The following is an 11,248-nucleotide window of genomic DNA, read 5'->3' as shown; positions in this document are numbered from 1 at the left end:
CAGGGTCGTGGGTTCGAGCCCCACGTTGGGCGAAAACAACTAAAATTTTAGTACTTTTTGACCAAAAAAATAGATATTGAAAGTCTCTTCACAATATTTGCAATATTTTCATTGTTAACATGCAATATATGAATGAATGTCTGGATGATGTGTAATGGGGCAATACCATACCTTAATGTATTCACTGTAAAAGAAAAAGTATCTATCATCTTACTATAAAATAAAGTGGAGAAAACACAAATAAGACTTTTTTTTCACACAGGTTTAATCGGCTATTTCCTGATATTCTTCAATGCGTTCTGATATTGACTGGTAATTGTGTTTGATACTTTCTTAGACTATTTCTGCCTCTGGCTGATGTGTACTTTCTTTCCAAACTCCACCTGAGCCTATGATTACACAGCATCCTATCTGTGGAAAACGGCAGTGCAGGGATAGGGAAGAAAACTATAGGCGTCCAAAGGAGCCCGGCTAGCTCAGTCGGTAGAGCATGAGACTCTTAATCTCAGGGTCGTGGGTTCGAGCCCCACGTTGGGCGAAAACAACTAAAATTTTAGTACTTTTTGACCAAAAAAATAGATATTGAAAGTCTCTTCACAATATTTGCAATATTTTCATTGTTAACATGCAATATATGAATGAATGTCTGGATGATGTGTAATGGGGCAATACCATACCTTAATGTATTCACTGTAAAAGAAAAAGTATCTATCATCTTACTATAAAATAAAGTGGAGAAAACACAAATAAGACTTTTTTTTCACACAGGTTTAATCGGCTATTTCCTGATATTCTTCAATGCCTTCTGATATTGACTGGTAATTGTGTTTGATACTTTCTTAGACTATTTCTGCCTCTGGCTGATGTGTATTTTCTTTCCAAACTCCACCTGAGCCTATGATTACACAGCATCCTATCTGTGGAAAACGGCAGTGCAGGGATAGGGAACAAAACTATAGGCACCCAAAAGAGCCCGGCTAGCTCAGTGGGTAGAGCATGAGACTCTTAATCTCAGGGTCGTGGGTTCAAGCCCCACGTTGGGCGAAAACAATTAAAATTTTAGTGCTTTTTGACAAAAAAGAGAAATTGAAAGTCTCTTCACAATATTTGGAATATTTTCATTGTTAACATGCAATATATGAATGCATGTCTGGATGATGTTTAATGGGGCAATACCATACCTTAATGTATTCACTGTATAAGAAAAAGTATGTATCATCTTATTATAAAATAAAGTGGAGAAAACACAAATAAGACTTTTTTTTCACACAGGTTTAATCAGCTATTTCCTGATATTCTTCAATGTGTTCTGATATTGACTGGTAATTGTGTTTGATACTTTCTTAGACTATTTCTGCCTCTGGCTGATGTGTATTTTCTTTCCAAACTCCACCTGAGCCTATGATTACACAGCATCCTATCTGTGGAAAACGGCAGTACAGGGATAGGGAAGAAAACTATAGGCATCCAAAGGAGCCTGGCTAGCTCAGTCGGTAGAGCATGAGACTCTTAATCTCAGGGTCGTGGGTTCGAGCCCCACGTTGGGCGAAAACAACTAAAATTTTAGTGCTTTTTGACCAATAAAATAGATATTGAAAGTCTCTTCACAATATTTGCAATATTTTCATTGCTAACATGCAATATATGAATGCATGTCTGGATGATGTGTAATCGGGCAATACCATACCTTAATGTATTCACTGTAAAAGAAAAAGTATGTATCATCTTACTATAAAATAAAGTGGAGAAAACACAAATAAGACTTTTTTTTCACACAGGTTTAATCGGCTATTTCCTGATATTCTTCAATGCGTTCTGATATTGACTGGTAATTGTGTTTGATACTTTCTTAGACTATTTCTGCCTCTGGCTGATGTGTATTTTCTTTCCAAACTCCACCTGAGCCTATGATTACACAGCATCCTAGCTGTGGAAAACGGCAGTGCAGGGATAGGGAAGAAAACTATAGGCATCCAAAGGAGCCCGGCTAGCTCAGTGGGTAGAGCATGAGACTCTTAATCTCAGGGTCGTGGGTTCAAGCCCCAAGTTGGGCGAAAACAATTAAAATTTTAGTGCTTTTTGACAAAAAAGAGAAATTGAAAGTCTCTTCACAATATTTGCAATATTTTCATTGTTAACATGCAATATATGAATGCATGTCTACATGATGTGTAATGGGGCAATACCATACCTTAATGTATTCACTGTAAAAGAAAAAGTATGTATCATCTTACTATAAAATAAAGGGTGAGAAAACACAAATAAGACTTTTTTCCACACATTTTTAATCGGCTATTTCCTGATATTCTTCAATGCGTTCTGATATTGACTGGTAATTGTGTTTGATACTTTCTTAGACTATTTCTGCCTCTGGCTGATGTGTATTTTCTTTCCAAACTCCACCTGAGCCTATGATTACACAGCATCCTATCTGTGGAAAACGGCAGTGCAGGGATAGGGAAGAAAACTATAGGCACCAAATGAGCCCGGCTAGCTCAGTGGGTAGAGCATGAGACTCTTACTCTCAGGGTCGTGGGTTGGACCCCCACATTGGGTGAAAAAAGCTATAATATTAGTACTTTTTGTCAAAAAAGAGAGAAATTGAAAGTCTCTTCACAATATTTGCAATATTTTCATTGTTAATATGCAATATATGAATGCATGTCTACATGATGTGTAATGGGGCAATACCATACCTTAATGTATTCACTGTAAAAGAAAAAGTATCTATCATCTTACTATAAAATAAAGTGGAGAAAACACAAATAAGACTTTTTTTTCACACAGGTTTAATCGGCTATTTCCTGATATTCTTCAATGCCTTCTGATATTGACTGGTAATTGTGTTTGATACTTTCTTAGACTATTTCTGCCTCTGGCTGATGTGTATTTTCTTTCCAAACTCCACCTGAGCCTATGATTACACAGCATCCTATCTGTGGAAAACGGCAGTGCAGGGATAGGGAACAAAACTATAGGCATCCAAAAGAGCCCGGCTAGCTCAGTGGGTAGAGCATGAGACTCTTAATCTCAGGGTCGTGGGTTCAAGCCCCACGTTGGGCTAAAACAATTAAAATTTTAGTGCTTTTTGACAAAAAAGAGAAATTGAAAGTCTCTTCACAATATTTGGAATATTTTCATTGTTAACATGCAATATATGAATGCATGTCTGGATGATGTTTAATGGGGCAATACCATACCTTAATGTATTCACTGTATAAGAAAAAGTATGTATCATCTTATTATAAAATAAAGTGGAGAAAACACAAATAAGACTTTTTTTTCACACAGGTTTAATCAGCTATTTCCTGATATTCTTCAATGTGTTCTGATATTGACTGGTAATTGTGTTTGATACTTTCTTAGACTATTTCTGCCTCTGGCTGATGTGTATTTTCTTTCCAAACTCCACCTGAGCCTATGATTACACAGCATCCTATCTGTGGAAAACGGCAGTGCAGGGATAGGGAACAAAACTATAGGCATCCAAAAGAGCCCGGCTAGCTCAGTGGGTAGAGCATGAGACTCTTAATCTCAGGGTCGTGGGTTCAAGCCCCACGTTGGGCGAAAACAACTAAAATTTTAGTGCTTTTTGACCAATAAAATAGATATTGAAAGTCTCTTCACAATATTTGCAATATTTTCATTGCTAACATGCAATATATGAATGCATGTCTGGATGATGTGTAATCGGGCAATACCATACCTTAATGTATTCACTGTAAAAGAAAAAGTATGTATCATCTTACTATAAAATAAAGTGGAGAAAACACAAATAAGACTTTTTTTTCACACAGGTTTAATCGGCTATTTCCTGATATTCTTCAATGCGTTCTGATATTGACTGGTAATTGTGTTTGATACTTTCTTAGACTATTTCTGCCTCTGGCTGATGTGTATTTTCTTTCCAAACTCCACCTGAGCCTATGATTACACAGCATCCTAGCTGTGGAAAACGGCAGTGCAGGGATAGGGAAGAAAACTATAGGCACCAAATGAGCCCGGCTAGCTCAGTGGGTAGAGCATGAGACTCTTAATCTCAGGGTCGTGGGTTGGACCCCCACATTGGGTGAAAAAAGCTATAATATTAGTACTTTTTGTCAAAAAAGAGAGAAATTGAAAGTCTCTTCACAATATTTGCAATATTTTCATTGTTAATATGCAATATATGAATGCATGTCTACATGATGTGTAATGGGGCAATACCATACCTTAATGTATTCACTGTAAAAGAAAAAGTATGTATCATCTTACTATAAAATAAAGGGTGAGAAAACACAAATAAGACTTTTTTCCACACATTTTTAATCGGCTATTTCCTGATATTCTTCAATGCGTTCTGATATTGACTGGTAATTGTGTTTGATACTTTCTTAGACTATTTCTGCCTCTGGCTGATGTGTATTTTCTTTCCAAACTCCACCTAAGCCTATGATTACACAGCATCCTATCTGTGGAAAACGGCAGTGCAGGGATAGGGAAGAAAACTATAGGCATCCAAAGGAGCCCGGCTAGCTCAGTGGGTAGAGCATGAGACTCTTAATCTCAGGGTCGTGGGTTGGACCCCCACATTGGGTGAAAAAAGCTATAATATTAGTACTTTTTGTCAAAAAAGAGAGAAATTGAAAGTCTCTTCACAATATTTGCAATATTTTCATTGTTAACATGCAATATATGAATGCATGTCTACATGATGTGTAATGGGGCAATACCATACCTTAATGTATTCACTGTAAAAGAAAAAGTATGTATCATCTTACTATAAAATAAAGGGTGAGAAAACACAAATAAGACTTTTTTCCACACATTTTTAATCGGCTATTTCCTGATATTCTTCAATGCGTTCTGATATTGACTGGTAATTGTGTTTGATACTTTCTTAGACTATTTCTGCCTCTGGCTGATGTGTATTTTCTTTCCAAACTCCACCTGAGCCTATGATTACACAGCATCCTATCTGTGGAAAACGGCAGTGCAGGGATAGGGAAGAAAACTATAGGCACCAAAGGAGCTTGGCTAGCTCAGTGGGTAAAGCATGAGACTCTTAATCTCAGGGTCGTGGGTTGGACCCCCACATTGGGTGAAAAAAGCTATAATATTAGTACTTTTTGTCAAAAAAGAGAGAAATTGAAAGTCTCTTCACAATATTTGCAATATTTTCATTGTTAACATGCAATATATGAATGCATGTCTACATGATGTGTAATGGGGCAATACCATACCTTAATGTATTCACTGTAAAAGAAAAAGTATGTATCATCTTACTATAAAATAAAGGGTGAGAAAACACAAATAAGACTTTTTTCCACACATTTTTAATCGGCTATTTCCTGATATTCTTCAATGCGTACTGATATTGACTGGTAATTGTGTTTGATACTTTCTTAGACTATTTCTGCCTCTGGCTGATGTGTATTTTCTTTCCAAACTCCACCTGAGCCTATGATTACACAGCATCCTATCTGTGGAAAACGGCAGTGCAGGGATAGGGAAGAAAACTATAGGCATCCAAAGGAGCCCGGCTAGCTCAGTGGGTAGAGCATGAGACTCTTAATCTCAGGGTCGTGGGTTTGAGCCCCACGTTGGGCTAAAACAACTAAAATTTTAGTGCTTTTTGACCAAAAAAATAGATATTGAAAGTCTCTTCACAATATTTGCAATATTTTCATTGTTAACATGCAATATATGAATGCATGTCTGGATGATGTGTAATGGGGCAATACCATACCTTAATGTATTCACTGTAAAAGAAAAAGTATGTATCATCTTACTATAAAATAAAGTGGAGAAAACACAAATAAGACTTTTTTTTCACACAGGTTTAATCGGCTATTTCCTGATATTCTTCATTGCGTTCTGATTTTGTCTGGTAATTGTGTTTGATACTTTCTTAGACTATTTCTGCCTCTGGCTGATGTGTATTTTCTTTCCAAACTCCACCTGAGCCTATGATTACACAGCATCCTATCAGTGGAAAACGGCAGTGCAGGGATAGGGAAGAAAACTATAGGCATCCAAAGGAGCCCGGCTAGCTCAGTGGGTAGAGCATGAGACTCTTAATCTCAGGGTCGTGGGTTCGAGCCCCACGTTGGGCAAAAACAACAAAAATTTTAGTGCTTTTTGACCAAAAAAATAGATATTGAAAGTCTCTTCACAATATTTGCAATATTTTCATTGTTAACATGCAATATATGAATGCATGTCTGGATGATGTGTAATGGGGCAATACCATACCTTAATGTATTCACTGTAAAAGAAAAAGTATGTATCATCTTACTATAAAATAAAGTGGAGAAAACACAAATAAGACTTTTTTTCACACAGGTTTAATCGGCTATTTCCTGATATTCTTCATTGCGTTCTGATTTTGACTGGTAATTGTGTTTGATACTTTCTTAGACTATTTCTGCCTCTGGCTGATGTGTATTTTCTTTCCAAACTCCACCTGAGCCTATGATTACACAGCATCCTATCAGTGGAAAACGGCAGTGCAGGGATAGGGAAGAAAACTATAGGCATCCAAAGGAGTTGGCTAGCTCAGTGGGTAGCGCATGAGACTCTTAATCGCAGGGTCGTGGGTTCGAGCCCCACGTTGGGCGAAAACAACTAAAATTTTAGTGCTTTTTGACCAAAAAAATAGATATTGAAAGTCTCTTCACAATATTTGCAATATTTTCATTGTTAACATGCAATATATGAATGCATGTCTGGATGATGTGTAATGGGGCAATACCATACCTTAATGTATTCACTGTAAAAGAAAAAGTATGTATCATCTTACTATAAAATAAAGTGGAGAAAACACAAATAAGACTTTTTTTTCACACAGGTTTAATCAGCTATTTCCTGATATTCTTCAATGCGTTCTGATATTGACTGGTAATAGTGTTTGATACTTTCTTAGACTATTTCTGTCTCTGGCTGATGTGTATTTTCTTTCCAAACTCCACCTGAGCCTATGATTACACAGCATCCTATCTGTGGAAAACAGCAGTGCAGGGATAGGGAAGCAAACTATTGGGCTCCAAAAGAGCCCGACTAGCTCAGTCGGTAAAGCATGATTCTCTTAATCTCAAGGTTGTTGGTTGGACCCCCACATTGGGTGAAAAAAAGCTATAATATTAGTGCTTTTTGTCAAAAAAGAGAGAAATTGAAAGTCTCTTCACAATATTTGCAATATTTTCATTGTTAACATTCAATATGTGAATGCATGTCTGGATGATGTTTAATGGGGTAATACCATACCTTAATGGATTCACTGTAAAAGAAAAAGTGTGTATCATCTTACTATAAAATAAAGTGGAGAAAACACAAATAGGATATTTTTTTCACACAGGTTTAATCGGCTATTTCCTGATATTCTTCAAAGCGTTCTAATATTGACTGGTAATTATGTTTGATACTTTCTTAGACTATTTCTGCCTCTGGCTGATGTGTATTTTCTTTCCAAACTCCACCTGAGCCTATGATTACACAGCATCCTATCTGTGGAAAACGGCAGTGCAGAGATAGGGAACAAAACTATTTGGTTCCGAAAGAGCCGGTCTAGCTCAGTCGGTAGAGCATGAGGCTCTTAATCTCAAGGTCGTGGGTTCAAGCCCCATGTTGGGCGAAAACAACTACAATTTTAGTGCTTTTTGACCAAAAAAATAGATATTGAAAGTCTCTTCACAATGTTTGCAATATTTTCATTGTTAACATGCAATATATGAATGCATGTCTGGATGATGTGTAATGGGGCAATACCATACCTTAATGTATTCACTGTAAAAGAAAAAGTATGTATCATCTTACTATAAAATAAAGGGTGAGAAAACACAAATAAGACTTTTTTCCACACATTTTTAATCGGCTATTTCCTGATATTCTTCAATGCGTTCTGATATTGACTGGTAATTGTGTTTGATACTTTCTTAGACTATTTCTGCCTCTGGCTGATGTGTATTTTCTTTCCAAACTCCACCTGAGCCTATGATTACACAGCATCCTATCTGTGGAAAACGGCAGTGCAGGGATAGGGAAGAAAACTATAGGCATCCAAAGGAGCCTGGCTAGCTCAGTCGGTAGAGCATGACACTCTTAATCTCAGGGTCGTGGGTTTGAGCCCCACATTGGGCTAAAACAACTAAAATTTTAGTGCTTTTTGACCAAAAAAATTGATATTGAAAGTCTCTTCACAATATTTGCAATATTTTCATTGTTAACATGCAATATATGAATGCATGTCTACATGATGTGTAATGGGGCAATACCATACCTTAATGTATTCACTGTAAAAGAAAAAGTATGTATCATCTTACTATAAAATAAAGGGTGAGAAAACACAAATAAGACTTTTTTCCACACATTTTTAATCGGCTATTTCCTGATATTCTTCAATGCGTTCTGATATTGACTGGTAATTGTGTTTGATACTTTCTTAGACTATTTCTGCCTCTGGCTGATGTGTATTTTCTTTCCAAACTCCACCTGAGCCTATGATTACACAGCATCCTATCTGTGGAAAATGGCAGTGCAGGAATAGGGAAGAAAACTATAGGCATCCAAAGGAGCCCGGCTAGCTCAGTCGGTAGAGCATGAGACTCTTAATCTCAGGGTCGTGGGTTTGAGCCCCACGTTGGGCTAAAACAACTAAAATTTTAGTGCTTTTTGACCAAAAAAATTGATATTGAAAGTCCGTTCACAATATTTGCAATATTTTCATTGTTAACATGCAATATATGAATGCATGTCTACATGATGTGTAATGGGGCAATACCATACCTTAATGTATTCACTGTAAAAGAAAAAGTATGTATCATCTTACTATAAAATAAAGGGTGAGAAAACACAAATAAGACTTTTTTCCACACATTTTTAATCGGCTATTTCCTGATATTCTTCAATGCGTTCTGATATTGACTGGTAATTGTGTTTGATACTTTCTTAGACTATTTCTGCCTCTGGCTGATGTGTATTTTCTTTCCAAACTCCACCTGAGCCTATGATTACACAGCATCCTATCTGTGGAAAACGGCAGTGCAGGGATAGGGAAGAAAACTATAGGCATCCAAAGGATCCCGGCTAGCTCAGTCGGTAGAGCATGAGACTCTTAATTTCAGGGTTGTGGGTTTGAGCCCCACGTTGGGCTAAAACAACTAAAATTTTAGTGCTTTTTGACCAAAAAAATTGATATTGAAAGTCTCTTCACAATATTTGCAATATTTTCATTGTTAACATGCAATATATGAATGCATGTCTACATGATGTGTAATGGGGCAATACCATACCTTAATGTATTCACTGTAAAAGAAAAAGTATGTATCATCTTACTATAAAATAAAGGGTGAGAAAACACAAATAAGACTTTTTTCCACACATTTTTAATCGGCTATTTCCTGATATTCTTCAATGCGTTCTGATATTGACTGGTAATTGTGTTTGATACTTTCTTAGACTATTTCTGCCTCTGGCTGATGTGTATTTTCTTTCCAAACTCCACCAAAGCCTATGATTACACAGCATCCTATCTGTGGAAAACGGCAGTGCAGGGATAGGGAAGAAAACTATTTTGTTTTTAAAGAGCCTGCCTAGCTCAGTCGGTAGAGCATGAGACTCTTAAACTCAGGGTTGTAGGTTTGAGCCCCACGTTGGGCAAAAAACAATTATAATTTTAGTGCTTTTCGACAAAAAAGAGAGAAATTGAAAGTCTCTTCACAATATTTGCAGTATTTTCATTGTTAACAAAAAGTGTGTATCATCTTACTATAAAATAAAGTGGAGAAAACACAAATAGGACATTTTTTCACACAGGTTTAATCGGCTATTTCATGATATTCTTCAAAGCGTTCTGATATTGACTGGTAATTGTGTTTGATACTTTCTTAGACTATTTCTGCCTCTGGCTGATGTGTATTTTTTTTCCAAACTCCACCTGAGCCTATTACACAGCATCCTATCTGTGGAAAACGGAAGTGCAGGGATAGGGAAGAAAATTATATGAATCCAAAGGAGACCGGCTAGTTTAGGCTAGCTAAGTTGGTAAAGCATGAGACTCTTAACAACAAGGGCGTGGGTTCGAGCCCCATGTTGGGCAAAAACAACTAGCATTTTAGTGCTTTTTGACAGAAAAGAGAGCAATTGAACGTCTCTTCACAATATTTGCAATATTTTCATTGTTAACATTCAATATATGAATGCATGTCTGAATGATGTTTAATGCGGTAATACCATACCTTAATGTATTCACTGTAAAAGAAAAGGTGTGTATCATCTTACTATAAAATAAATTGGAGAAAACACAAATAGGACATTTTTTTCACAAAGTTTTAATCGGCTATTTCCTGATATTCTTCAAAGCGTTCTGATATTGACCGGTAATTATGTTTGATACTTTCTTAGACTATTTCTGCCTCTGGCTGATGTGTATTTTCTTTCCAAACTCCACCTGAGCCTATGATTATACAGCATCCTATCTGTGGAAAACGGCAGTGCAGGGATAGGGAAGAAAACTATTTAGTTTTTAAAGAGCCTGCCTAGCTCAGTCGGTAGAGCATGAGACTCTTAAACTCAGGGTTGTAGGTTTGAGCCCCACGTTGGGCAAAAACAACTATAATTTTAATGCTTTTCGACAAAAAAGAGAGAAATTGAAAGTCTCTTCACAATATTTGCAGTATTTTCATTGTTAACATTCAATATATGAATACAAGTCTGGATGATGTTTAATGCGGCAATACCACACTTTAATGTATTCACTGTAAAAGAAAAAGTGTGTATCATTTTACTATAAAATAAAGTGGAGAAAACACAAATAGGACATTTTTTCACACAGGTTTAATCGGCTATTTCATGATATTCTTCAAAGCGTTCTGATATTGACTGGTAATAGTGTTTGATACTTTCTTAGACTATTTCTGCCTCTGGCTGATGTGTATTTTCTTTCCAAACTCCACCTGAGCCTATGATTACACAGCATCCTATCTGTGGAAAACGGCAGTGCAGGGATAGGGAAGAAAACTATTTGGTTTCAAAAGAGCCTGTCTAGCTTAGTCGGTAGAGCATGAGACTCTTAATCTCAGGGTCGTGGCTTCAAGCCCCACATTGGGTGAAAACAACTAAAATTTTAGTGCTTTTTGACCAAAAAAATAGATATTGAAAGTCTCTTCACAATATTTGCAATATTTTCATTGTTAACATGCAATATATGAATGCATGTCTGGATGATGTGTAATGGGGCAATACCATACCTTAATGTATTCACTGTAAAAGA

At 36.6% G+C, this 11,248-nt stretch overlaps 1 non-coding gene across 1 annotated transcript; it reads left to right on the top strand.

The window, feature by feature from the left end:
- Positions 1 to 465: 465 nt before the first annotated feature.
- On the top strand, positions 466 to 538 carry TRNAK-CUU (transfer RNA lysine (anticodon CUU)). Its single transcript has one exon. It is a non-coding gene; the product is annotated as a tRNA-Lys (tRNA).
- Positions 539 to 11,248: the final 10,710 nt, after the last annotated feature.

Source organism: Ambystoma mexicanum, chromosome 4q (genome assembly GCF_040938575.1).
Source record: "Ambystoma mexicanum isolate Mex_15411 chromosome 4q, UKY_AmexF1_1, whole genome shotgun sequence".
In the NCBI taxonomy this organism is placed as follows: Eukaryota; Metazoa; Chordata; class Amphibia; order Caudata; family Ambystomatidae; genus Ambystoma; species Ambystoma mexicanum.
This window is presented reverse-complemented; position numbering and strand designations above follow the sequence as displayed.